The following is a 13,099-nucleotide window of genomic DNA, read 5'->3' on the forward strand; positions in this document are numbered from 1 at the left end:
CCACAAGAAACTATAAAATGGCTAAAGCCTGAAGACTGGGCAATTATAGTCAGATTCTATTCTCTGTTCTTTCCCACAAAAAGAGTCAATCTAGGTTCACCGGGAATCTTAATTATAAGTGGAACCTGTTAATCACTTAAAAGCCATATGACCTTAGACAAGTCAATGAATCTCTCTTAAGCTTCAGCTGCTGTATTGTAAAACAGGAAAAATTACACATACCCTGCCTGTCTTAAGAGGAATGCTGTAGAATAAATAAGACAAGAGCTTTGAAAACTGTAAACTGCTATACAAATACAAGGAAATACTATTTACCTGACAGGATGGTAAGTATAATCAACCTAGCTAGGCTCCATCTCCCTATTAATAAAATTATAATCATCATCATTAATTACCCTATATGCTAAATTACTACCCTTGCAATAATATATGTAATAGCAAGCTAAAATCACATTATGTTTCGTTACTGTGAAGAATAATAATACTAACTACAATTTATTGTTGTCCAATTATATGTCAGGTGCTGTTGGTTACTTTCAGTAATCTACAATTAACCCTTACAATAACTCAATAAGGTAGGTATTATCCCTCATTTACAAATAAAGAAACTGACACTTGGCTACTTTAAGTAACCTGCTCATAGTTACACAGCTAGTAAACGAAAAATCCATTCTTAGTATCTAATGCATAATAGGCACTTGATAAATATTTGTTGGATAAATTAAAGAACAAATAAAGCCAAGGCTATCTGGCTTTAATGTAACATTGTTCAACTACTATCAAAGAATTTCTCTCTCACAATCCTTATTTTTATATACAGCTATTAAAACTGTAATCATGGCAAACACATCTAACTAACATGAACAATTTCACCTTGTGCATCAAGAAAATAGTTTCCCATCTGAAAAGTACCTTTTTAAAAAAAAAATCTAATATTTAACCTATCTAATGAATTATTTTGGGTTATAATAATCATGTTACAATGTGGGGACATCAACTGGAATGAAAAGCAAAACAAAAAAAAATTTGCATACAAAAAATCACTAAAACAAAAAACCTATTTTTAAATAAAAAAATAGGTGCATGATGGATTACAAATTTCCATATCCTATAATATGAAGAGATCCTGAAATTTAAGAGGAGGAAAAGAAACTGCCCAACAGAAAAACAGACGGAAGACATAAATGGACACTCAACAAAAGAAATATGAACAGCTAACGAATTCTTTATATTTTTGTCATTAGTTATTGAAGAAATGTGAATCCAAGTGAGATTTTTTTTAACTATTTGATTGCCAAAATAAAAAATAAATAAATATAAAGACTGATTATATCCAGTGTCAGAGTAAACAAAGAAACAAAACATCAAAGCACTACTGCTTGGCATATGAAATGGTACAACCTTTCTAGAGAACAATCTGATAATTGACAAAAAATATTCTAAATGTACCCAGCATTTACTCAGCAATTCCATTCCTAGGAATTCATATAAAGAAAATAATTGGACAGCTACACAAAGATGCACATACATGCCAAAATACTGTATAGGATACCACCCAAATGTCTAGGTACAGAATTGTTTAAATACATGATACATACATACGATGCTAACAGAGATACAAAATTTTATTCATTACCATGAAAAGATGTTCAAAATATGAGTGTGAAAGTAAAAAAACAAACGGTATGACCCAATTTTCATAATAAAGTGCACAAACTTTCATTTGTAGGAGAAAAGAGTGCATACACACACAAGCAGAAGCACACCAAGACTGCCAGGGTGAGCCCATATGCACTCACAGAGAAATCCCGAGAAGACATGACAGTAATGCTGCAAGCAGATACGTAGTCATCTGTGAGCAGAAGAATATATATATTTTTACTTTCTTTGTACATTTCTATATTTTCTGAATGTTTCCCATTAAGCATATACAACTTTCGTAATTGTAATTTAATAAAATCATTTTCACTTAAAATAATGTCAACTGTCATAAGCATGGAGAGGTTCTGTGAACTTTGAATGTTAATTACATTTAACATAAAATATTGCCCAAAAAGCAGCTTATGTGGATACTCAACGAAGATTTACATTTTATTCCTTTTTCAAATGATGGATTCAAAATCATAAAACCTTCATAGTTGTTTCTATTGACATGTATTAGAATTGGGAATTTATTTTAAAATGTAACTTAAAAATTGAAAGTGAAACAGATATGTATAAGTGTTACAAGATACACTTAGTGTAAGTGTGCTATATTATATGTCTTTGAATAACTTGCATATGTAAGGGCCTAGAGACCTTGATTCTATAATGAAAAAAATCCAGCATCACTTGGTATGTCCACTTGGGAGCTTATTAACTTATGCTTATTATTTACACAGTATAATGGGAATTCTCAATTAGCCATGGGTAGTCTATCCACAACCAATCTTGCTTTTGAGTTTAGCCATTGTACCAAGAGTATAAGCAGTTTAGCTATTTGCTTCCTAGATCTCTCAGCTGTTTATTTTGTATTATGCCAGGATTTAGCAAAAGAAATACTTAAAATCAATTATTCCACTTGGACAGTGGATAGGCAGGCAAGTAGGCAGCTACTACTCTCAGGGCTGAGGCTGAGTATCACTCAGATACACCACTACCTGATCCCTGAACAGGAGACTTTGGGAAATGTTTAGGGTCATTTTAGTTGTCCCAATGATGCGGGGAGGGGAGTGATTCTAATGCCATTTTGGCTCAGAGATGCCAAATATGCTGCAACATGGGGTACCCCACCAAGATATGTCTAATCTATAGTAACAATAGTGTCCCTGTTAAGACAAGTACCATTTTCTTGCTCAATGTTGTATTTCCAGCCTACTGCGTAACAGGTATTAAATAAATATTTGTTGAATAAAATCAAAATATGCAATTTATGGCACTGAATGAGACACAGATAATACAAAGGAGGAAAAAGAAGTGACAACAGAGAAACTAGATTCTACCTCTACCCTAAGACAGGCCATAGTGGCCAGGCTCTGTTATACTTAGGGGAACTCTATAATCAGACACATTGATACCTAAGATACTTATAAAAGCACAATAATTCACATTCAAATCCAGATTATAGATATCCAGGTATATGCTTTCCTCTATTAGTAAAGATCAGCAACTGTGTCAATTGAAGACATACATACCAGTGCCAATCTTGCCGTGGCAACACCGTGGTTTTAGAGTATAGTTTCTGGAGTCAACTGCTGGGTTTGAGTCTGATTTTATACATGCATCACCTGAGTAAATTACTTGATATCTTAACATCCTATTTATAAACCTGGCAACTTACCTAATGTCTTCTAGTATCAGCCTTCTTACCTACAAAATGGAGTAATGAAATAGGTTCACCACCCGCTACTCTAAATATATGGGCCAGATATATTACACAACTCAAAATTTTTTGAATTTTGTAAAGTAATACCAAATATATATAACATCCCAGGTGAATACAGGGCAGCAACTCATAATCATACACACTAATGTTTCTGTAGCAAAAAATTAAAATAATGTTCCAGATGTAGGATACATAAAGACCCTTATGTAGCTTCATCTCACTTAGTTCAGGTTTTTTAGCCAAATTAGTTTGCTATAAACATAGGGAAACATCTTCAAAACCTCTGAATTTCAGAAATGAATATAAAAGATCACCTACTTCCCTCGGAGACAGCAAGTAAAAATTAAATGAGTTTATATAAGGTGCTTACCCCAGTGCCTGGCACACAACTAGCACTTAATAAATATTAGTTATTGTTATGAAATGGTAGCTAGCTAGTGTATGAAATACAAGACAATGCAAGGTAGCTAAAGGAGTCAGCAGACTTACAGAGCAGGAGGTGGGTAGGGATGAGTAGTGGTCAGAGGGACCAAAGATAACTAGCTAATCAAAATAAAACAAAATGAGAGTTGACTAACCATAAATTGCAAGAAAATAATGTATCTGCCACACTGAACTCTTAAGTACACATTTACTTCCTTTTGATAGATGGGAGTTTCTCCAAAAGTTAGTATTTGAAAACATTTACTATTTTCTACTTCACATGTGGTTTTCTACTTACAACTCTATGTAGCTTTCTTACTAAAAGGAGATCAAATTTTTGAAGATTTTTAATCAAGGTAGGACCAAAACTGGTTTCTCCCTAAGGTAATAAACCAATTAAGTTTTTGTTGCCTACCACAGAATATAGTAAACTTTGGGCAGTTAAATAGTACACAAAGGCTGGGTGCAGAGGCTCACACTTGTAATCCTAACCCTTTGGTAGGCCAAAGAGGAAGGCTCACTTCAGGCCAGGAGTTCAAGACCAGCCTGAGCAAAACAAGGAGACCCCCTCCTCTCTACAAAACAAAAAAAAAGCTGGGCATGGTGACACACCTCTAGTCCTAGCTACTTGGGAGGCTAAGGCAGGAGGCTGAAGCAGGAGGGCTGCTGGAGCCAGGGAGTTCAAGGCTTCAGTGAACTATGAAGGTATCACCGCACTCCAGCCTGGGAAACAGAGCAAGAGCCTGTCTCAAAACAAAATTAATTAAATTAATAGTAAATGCAAAAAATAAAAATAAAAAACATACTGAATACCATTTCCCCTTGGAAATGACTGGAGTTAAATCTGCCCCTATATCACCTCCCTGTTCTGTCAGTTTTTCCTAATCCAATCTACTGAATAAACTTTCACATTTACATAAGAAATGAATGAAACTATTACTTCTGAAGCACTGTTCTGTGCCAGGCACTGGATTATGCACTTATTGCATAAGTCCTTTACGTAATTTTCACAAGTCTTCAGGGTAACAATTAATGTCCTCACATTACATAAAAATATTGAATTAGTAAGTGAGTGACCCAATAGTAAAACTCAGGCTTGACTGACTCAAAAAACCATGAGCTGCTTACACTAGACCACTTTGCCAAACGATGCTGCTTCATTCTCACATTGTTGATAACTTTTTTGCTTCCCTCTGTATTTGTTATCAATTATTTTTAAAGTGTACATAATACGGAATTTGTAATCTCTCCCAGAATAAAAGAATTTTAATTCTTTCTATAATCCCAAATTTGAAATGAACTTGTAATTTTTATCTTAGTTTATTTCTGAAAAACAATTTAAAATCTCCAAAAATTACATGCATCATCTTTAGTTATAAGAGCATATTCATAAATATATAGCAATACATTTCCAAGCAATTAGCATCCGAACTATAATCAAAGAACTTTAAACCTGGTAAAGACTTTAACAATAATAGATGCTGGCTGGGCACAGCGGCTCACGCCTGTAATCCCAACACTTTCAGAGGCCGAGGCAGGCGGATCACCTGAAGTCGGGAGATCGAGACCAGCCTGACCAACATGGAGAAACCTTGTCTCCACTAAAAATACAAAAACAGCCAAGCATGGTGGCGCATGCCTGTAATCCCAGCTACTCGGCAGGCTGAGGCAGAAGACTCGCTTGAACCCGGGAGGCGGAGGTTGCAGTAAGCCAAGATTGTCCCATTGCACTCCAGCCTGGGCAACAAAAGCGAAACTCCGCCTAAAAAAATAATAAAAATAATAATAATACAGATATTATTTAGATGAATTACTAACCATTCTGGTCTTAAAAAATTTTTGTGGGGTATAACCTACCAAATATCCCTCTATACCCTACTCCAGAGCCCAATGAACTTTTAGGGTCTGTCTTCTTTATGACAAATAAAAATCACCCTTTCTAAAAGCTTTCAAGGCAACAATTTACGGCTCTCTAACATATTATGCTGCTTTACCGATTTTAGCTGGCAGTTTGTAACAAAGAGTAAAGAGAAATACAAATAAATTTGAAAACTAATTTTAAGTTATTTCCCCTCCTTTCCTATATGAAATAGTTTCCACGGCTCCAATCTTTTCTCACTGCTGTCAATATTCATTTTTTCTGCCCTTTTCAGTCTCTCCAACTGTTTCATGTGCAGAATAAACTATGGACAAAGTAATCAAACTTTATCAGTTCAGAGTGTTTAGTGTAGTACTCTAAACTAAAAGCTCAATGACCAAGTTAAAGAAAAATAATAATCACCAGCTTTTGAATATTAAACTCCAGAGTCATGTTCATATCTAAAAGCACAAAATCGTTAATACATATTAAATTTGTAGACTGCTATGATTTGTGTCTAAACAATTTTTTTGAATTTGTGTGATTAACTTCTAACCCTTATTAAATGTTATCACGTTTTTGATGGGCCCCGATATGGTTTATTTCCTGTGTGCACATAAGTAATTTCATAGACTGTTACAATAAGATCTAAATGCACATTTGAGTAAAGTGAAACCATTATTTTGGAACTCATTATTATCAAAGACTCTAGAATTCTACAGTATGAAGAAGGAGCCATTTCTAGAAACTATTACCATTACTCACAAATGCTATCATAACTTAGAATTTTCTTTCTTTTTTTAAATAGAGACAGGCTTCCCTGTGTTGCCCAGGCTGGTCTCCAATTCCTGGGCTCAAGGGATCCTTCTACCTTGACATCCCAAAGTGCTGAGATTACAGGCGCAAGCCACCACGTCCGGCCTAGAATTTTCAAAGTTCTATAAACAGACAATAGCTTATGAAAATTATTTTCAACAACCAATGTACTTAATACCAGGCTTGGGGTTATGAAATTCAAGCAATATTTTAATTGTATAAAGAATGATGATACTTACTAATGTCACTTTATGCCCAAGACATGCTATGTTTAATATGGACAGTTTCTATTTTAATGTTTACAATTTTCCACATTTATATTTTTAAAACTATATTACTCTTTAAAGACCAATTGTTATTGGCCCTGGTAAAAGGTTAGTAACTTGTATATCCTGTGTGCAGTATTACGTCAGTAAATATTAGTTGGAAAGCAATAAAAGTAAAGGACACTCCCAAGAGTCTAATTCTTATTTCTAGATCCACAATGCCATTAGAAAAAGCAGCATATAACTTTAATCATCACTTCTAGCAACTGCAATAACAAAAAGAGAGGTATAGTTTACTACTCTAATTTAAAGTCCTTCCACCTAGGAAAGCAATATAGAACAGCAGCTTTGAAACAGTCTCCCAATAAAGTACTAGAGTCCTAATTTAAAAAGAGACAAAAATGGACCTGCTCTGCTTTCAATCATCCCTCCAAAGTTGAAAAATTTCAGTAGAAATTTTTCAAATTATTAAAAATATAATTTAAAAATTATTAATAGAGTGGATACAAATACTAGAGTAAGAGTCAAAAGATCTGGAAAAGTGTTTCTTGACCTTTCTGTCTTGGTTTCCTCACCCTTAATTTGGAAACAATTCCTTCCCCATATAACTTACTGTTGGGAAAAGCTAAATAAGATGCTACACACAAAACAGCTTTGTAAAGCATGACCTTTGTGTAGCATGACCCGTGAAAATATGAGGCATATTATAATTACTGTTCTATATGCTAGGCAATATTTTAAAATAAACGTACTTCTTTTCCTACCACTCCAGTTCCCAAGATACTTCCTTACTTCACATACCACAAAGGAGTTTAATGTCATCAAAATGAAAAGAAGTCCAAAAATCAAATTAAAAGAGAAAAAGAGGGAAGGAGAAACACATATAGAATTGTTCTCTATTGCTTCTCTCAGATAATTTAAGATAAGCTCATTTCCTATTACTTCACCAACACATGTATTGATTAATTTCCTCTAAACTACTTTTGATAAATAAGTTTGTAAGCACTTTTAATAAAATATACTATGGAAATGCTTTTCTTCAAATCCATAAAAACATTCACAATTATTAGGTATAATATCAATGTCCATAGTCAGATATCTTCAATCATGAAAACTGATAAGGGAAAAAGAATGTCCGACAGGTTTGTTTGACACAGACAACTCAAATGGTTTGAGAAATATAATAAAACTGTAATTATTTCCTAGGAAAAATACTTAAAAGAGTTGGTACTAAGTCCCTTTAAATATACTACCTATGATAAGGATTATTATAACTCTTAAATTGTAACTTCTATACATAAATGCAATTACTAACTATAAGTAATGTTGTGAAGGCCTTAGACACAAAACTACTCAATTTCTCTTTCAACCTTATATCCATAAAATTTTAGAAAATGCGTAGGGTAATTTTTGATGTATTTTACAGAGGACTTATGCAGAACCACAAGTTTGAAATGAAGGATACAACTTCAGCTTATTCCTCTTGAGTTTTGTCTCTTAACTAGTAGATTGAGTGTTTATCTTCCCAAAGAAACTAAAGAGTATCCTCCATGGTAATGGCTACTAAAACAGAGACCATACATCAAATTGAAATAAGGAACACCTTGTTCTCTGTGACGACTGATGGATTCTATTTCATCATCACATCTTTGATTGAAACAATATGAACACAATTTTTAGAACTTAGAAATTAAAGTGTAGTATTTAAATTATTAACACTTTTTAAAAAATTACTAGATTATATATGCTTACAAAAAAGTAAACCACATGATTATTTTTAAGTAATACCAATTTTAATCATATAGGCTTCATTTATAAAAATTAAGAAACATTAAAATAGCAATGTTTGATCATCCTCAATGGGCTGGCAATTGCATTTCAACTCTTTGGAAAGTTAAGGAAGTAATTTGGGTGCAAACATAACATCAAAGACCAATGATGATGAACAGCTTACAAGTACTCAGAGACACTATGCCTATCCCTCTGACACCCTTCCCACCTATCCACCCCACCCTGACTCCTGCTCTTTTCACCTTTCTGAATGCCAGTGGAAGGCCTCTCTTTAAAGTACTGTTTGTAGTAGAAGCAGAAGTTCACACAAACAAGCTGCTGTATCTTCCTACATAACAAAACTATTATTGAGTAGGGGAATTATGACATCAGCAGTATGTTAACCAATTACTCTACAAATACTTAATATCTACTGATAAGCATGCTATTGTATCATTGGCTGAACTTCAGAAAGTCAACTATTATTTTTCTACCTTTAAGTGAAACTTACTTTGATATAGGCTTAATGCTTAGTCTATGAAACTACTGTGAAAATATATGTGGCATATACACTTATTTGACTCCCATTTTAGAATGACAAACCCACACATTATGCAGGGTCACATATGGTTATCAAAGGACAGGAAAAGACTAACCGATGAGTCTCACATTTGTGCTCTCAAACCACTCTGAGTACTGCCTGAAAATCTTACATTATTGGAGTTCCAGTGCTCTTTCTTTATAGTTCCTCTATAAACTCTGTGCGGCAGTTATGACTTTTAAATGCAGCATGACCTTAATCCTACCTAAGGCAGGTTTGGTTGGTATGGGAACTGGGTAGGTAGAAAGGAATTATCTTGTGGTTTTTACAGCACCACAGAAAGCTAGGTTAACGGAAGCATTTAAAAATATGAACTGAAAACACATAACTATGTAAAGAATAATACTGTTTTCTTGAAAACATATATAGTAGTGACAGAAAATAAAGTTCTTCACTATATTAACTATTGCCAACCATCAAGAAAGGAAAAACATCAAAATATGAAAAAAGAAAATTACTATTGAAAAAATCCAGATATGAGATTCCATATATGACATCTCAAAATACTCTGTATTGTATATAAACAGTTCATTATTTATAAAGAACATGTGTTCAAATTACCTCATATTCTTTCCATGAGCCAAACTCAATGTATTCTCTACCATAAAATGCGAGAATGACCAAGAGGCCTAAAATATTAAAAGCAAGAACAATTAGTTCACATTAAAAATGAATTTTTTGATATGTAGAAGGCATGTGACTATTTAAAATTATTAAGTTTATAGCTAAGTATTATATTAATTACATAAATTAAAAGTATTTCTTCACATGAATGCACTGATATTTTTAAATGTTTGTGATTTAGTCAAAAAAGATAGTGTTTTTGATTTTACATGAGAGAATTTTTAGTTTTCAAAGAATTATAATTCAAAGAATAATCATGGTATTGTGATAGTAAGAAAAATAAATTAGGGGAAATCTGAGAAAAAGGATTCTTTAAAAGAATACATGCTTTTACACTGTGAAGATGAGACAGCAAACGATTCTGAAAATCACCCTGCTAATTTCTTGCAGAAAAGCAAAAGTGAGAATGATTTAGCAGCTGACATGCATTTGCTCATTCCTTAAAAATAATTTAGTGTTACGGAAATTTTTAAAAGAAAGATCTTTTGTTCAGGGAAGGAGAATACACAAGTTATTTTTAAACTAATGATCTTTATTGGCTAATAAAGTAAATGTGGAGTAGCAATGATATACATACTTACATGTATGTATTTATATATGTTCCCTAAATTTGGCCCATGATATCAGAGATCAACTTATTACAAAGTATATCTGATAATTTAGTTAACTATAAAGAGCATCGTAGCTACCTGGCACGATTTGGCTTTACCTTTTTTCTTTAAAGGTAAAGGCGAATTAAGTGACAGTTGCCATCAATTTTTATATTGCTCCATTAGACACAGAAAAGTAACAAAGCAAACAGGCACAGCTGAGTATATATGAATAGGCAACAGTCTAAATACACATATTTGGGATTACTTGAAGAAGACAAGACAAGGATCACTAAAACAATCACAGGTGTTTGCTGTGTATTTAGGTGATAACAAACCAGATACATCAAAAATGCAATAATCTACAATAATCAACACACTTGGATTCTCAAAAAGAACTTGGCAATTTTAACCATATTATTATATTTTCTTACTTTATTCTCATTATAAAAATATTTTCTGACATGAGGCCTTATTTGTAGTACACATATATGATTAACTAAGCAACTACAAAATACTTCTTAACAATTTTGAGCAACATGAGTCTAACATATCTGCAGTTAAATGTTTATAAAATTCAACTTACTCCATTAATTATAATCCTTTTCTCCTACTACCTTTCCCTATGTATACCTTGTAAATATCAAGTGAAAAAGTCAGGCCAGTCTACAGTCATCTGTGTCCTTTACTTCTTTCCAAATTGATTACAAATAAAACCTATTCTTTGAACATATCTTTCACTGTTTCCTATCTCATTGTGAGCAAAAACCACAATTGTTCAGGATCTCCCTGTTTTTTATGATTACAACTTCCTCAGTTACACCAGTTTACTGATGATACTAATTTTTGTCATTCATCATAACTTTAAAATCCAATTCATTTCTTAAACGTTCCTTCTTGGCCGGGCACGGTGGCTCACGCCTGTAATCCCAGCACTTTGGGAGGCCGAGGCGGGTGGATCACAAGGTCAGGAGATCAAGACCATCCTGGCTAACACGGTGAAACCCCATCTCTACTAAAAATAAAAAAAAATTAGCCGGGTGTGGTGGCGGGAGCCTGTGGTCCCAGCTACTCGGGAGGCTGAGGCAGGACAATGGCGTGAACTCAGGACGCAGAGCTTGCAGTGAGCCCAGATCACGCCACTGCACTCCAGAATGGGCGACAGAGAGAGACTCCATCTCAAAAAAAAAAAAAAGTTCCTTCTTGTATAGTATTCAAGTATTCAAGAAAGACCAGCTGTTTGGTATCACACATACAAAAATTAAATATATAATACAGTCCCCCCACACTAATAGTTTACAGATGACTATGCTAATCAATGCTATCTACCTCACATCCAAAGTGCTACATTGGCCTCACCCACAAGACCTTATTTTCCTTCTTTCTATATTCTACAATGACTTTATTTTCATCTCTGGCACAGCTATTCAAAGTATCTATCCTGTCCTTCAAAATTTATTGAGTCAATACTAGATGCCTGGCAATGTGCTAGGAGGTAATTAGGTGCTGGAGGATATAATGGTGAGCAAAACATGGCTATTCTACATTCAGGTCCCATTTTACCGACTCCCAAATACTGTCTTACTTTCTCAGTGGCTCCATCATTCTCCTGAAACCCAGTGATCTTTCATTTTTTTTCACTCGCACTTTCTCATACCCCATAACTAACAGTAAATAAGCCATGTTCATTTGTCACTCATGTCAGATGTCCCTTCCAGCACAACCCTGAGACTCAGGCGAGACGGGCCATTGCCCTTGGGCCACACACTTTAGAGAGCTTGCTTTGGCCCTCTGGCCCAGTACCTCCTCAGGAGGCAAGAAGTCTGCACAGCCCAGGGCCACGCTCCTTGAATCCTTCAGACTCTACTTCAGCACATTCCCAGTACCCCAAATTCCCATGCAAAGTTCTGGACTACACTCCCCATGACAGAAGGAGATTCAGGCATACTCAACTCTAGGCATACGGGGTTGTCAACAGATAGCTTGCAAGGGATGGGGCAACGTTGCTTGCAGGAGGATCTTGTGGGCATGCTATGGCAAAGAGCCCAGGATATGAAAAATGGAGGTAGACTGCAGGACACAGACAGGTGACAGACTCAGCTCTCCCTTTGCCACTATGCTCTAGAACAGAACTGCTAAAAAAATCTGAGAATTCTAAGTGGTTATTTATGTCATTATAAAGCTGCTTCTGGTCATGTTAGGAGGTCACAGGATGTTTGATTTAACCATTTCTTTACTGACACGCAACATTTAAGTATGTAGAAATATAATGAGTGAGGTTTCATTTGTATTCTTGCTCTTACTGGTGTTGGGGTGGGACTGATTCCCACACATCCTATTTCCAAGGATGGTTCCCCAGCCTGAATCTTCATTATAATCCATCAAATAATAACAATATTATTATTATAGTAGTAGAAGTAGTAGTCATAAATGTTGTATTGATAATAACTTACTGAGGGTCCTAGCATGGTGCCAGACATCTAACCTGTATTAGGCTCTTTCACACCCTTAGTAATATTTACAACCCCACTGGCTAGTTGTTATCTACATCTTATCCATGAACTGAAAGTAAAAGACTAGCAGAAAAAGGATTTCAACCAAAGTCTTTCTGAATTAAAAGCCCAAGTTCTGTACTCTATGCTTCCTTTCAGATGATTGACAGGTTTCCCTGACTTCAGATACACTCTGCTATCTATACTACACAGACCTGTCAGATTAGTCTCCCTAAAGGGCCACTTTCATCTTAACATGTGATCTACGTTTAAAAAATATACAATGGGCCGGGCA

The 13,099-nt window shown here is 34.6% G+C and overlaps 1 protein-coding gene across 3 annotated transcripts in view; it reads right to left on the reverse strand.

Annotated features, from left to right (window-relative positions):
* RFX3 (regulatory factor X, 3 (influences HLA class II expression)) overlaps positions 1-13,099 on the reverse strand; it is a 309,220-nt gene that overhangs the window by 265,266 nt on the left and 30,855 nt on the right. Inside the window, exon 2 of one of the 3 annotated variants that reach the window (XM_011988354.1) lies at positions 9,660-9,727. The exons of the other annotated variants lie outside the window; for them this stretch is intronic. The gene's annotated coding sequence lies outside the window, so the exon portion shown is untranslated. The remainder of the gene's footprint in view (positions 1-9,659; positions 9,728-13,099) is intronic. 3 annotated transcript variants of the gene reach the window in all.

Source organism: Mandrillus leucophaeus, unplaced genomic scaffold (genome assembly GCF_000951045.1).
Source record: "Mandrillus leucophaeus isolate KB7577 unplaced genomic scaffold, Mleu.le_1.0 Scaffold329, whole genome shotgun sequence".
Classification (NCBI taxonomy): Eukaryota; Metazoa; Chordata; class Mammalia; order Primates; family Cercopithecidae; genus Mandrillus; species Mandrillus leucophaeus.